This window comes from Protopterus annectens, chromosome 1.part1 (genome assembly GCF_019279795.1).
Source record: "Protopterus annectens isolate FY-2018-M chromosome 1.part1, PAN1.0, whole genome shotgun sequence".
NCBI lineage: Eukaryota > Metazoa > Chordata > Ceratodontiformes > Protopteridae > Protopterus > Protopterus annectens.
The window spans coordinates 819,253,127-819,254,156 of NC_056726.1; positions in this window are offsets into that span (position 1 = coordinate 819,253,127).

Consider the following 1,030-nt stretch of genomic DNA (forward strand, 5'->3'; position numbering starts at 1 on the left):
ATATGCTACCATGCATGGATGTCATTGCAGGGAGAGATATTAGTCAATATTCTTCGTGTTTCACTGTTGCAGTCATTACATTTGGGTAATCTGCTGGCAGGTTGCCCTCAGTCAGCCTGATTAACAAAGTCTTGGGTCCTGCGTTGGTTGCTGTCCCTTCTTCCATGACGTCGGGTCGTCAGGGGTATAAAACATGCAGCCGATGCCATTACATCAGTCCTTCTTGCCGCACAGTGCCCAAACCAGAAGCAGTTCACAAGTGTCGGTTGTCCGACTCCTGAAATTTTCATTTTCGAGTTTCAGAACCGAAGTCTTCAACTAAAAGCTAAGTACCCCGTTATGGAAACTTTTTCTTGCTCCTTACCGATGTCAGTAAAAGTTAATAATTGCATTACTTGTGGGAAGCAAATACCTCATAAGGATTTTCATTTGTACTGTATTCCTTGCCTAGGCCCTGACCACAACGTGCCTTGCTGTCGGTTTTGTGCTAAATTTAATCAACGCACAATTAAACGTCGGTATATTTTTGCATCTAAATATTTTGGCTCTAGATTTAATTATCCAGAAATGTCATCGGTTAGCAATCTGACTACCGGAATGCCTAAAAAACACAAAGAAAAAGACAGAGAAAGACCGTCGAGGTCCAAAACTGATGACGACGCTTCTTCTAAGCCAGTTGCTGGTTCGCCGGAACTCAGTGAGGCACTTTCGCAGCCCCTGATACCCACTGATTCGCAGGCCTCTATTGAGTCCCATTCGGAGTCCAGTATGCCGCGAGATGCTTCAATTATGGAACCCGCAGATGTCTCTACCTTAGATGGGTCCAGAGCCACTGTGCAGGCACCGGCTTCTGAGGGTGTTTTCAGGCCTACAGATTTGTATATTAGACCGACGCCATCTTCAAAACTGAGGCCAAAATCTAAATCTATGTCTAAAAAACTGATGCCTGGGCCACATGTGCAGGCCCCTATGCCTAAAAAACAAATGATCAAAATGGCTGAAGATTTAATTACTCTCATCAGGGGTAGCC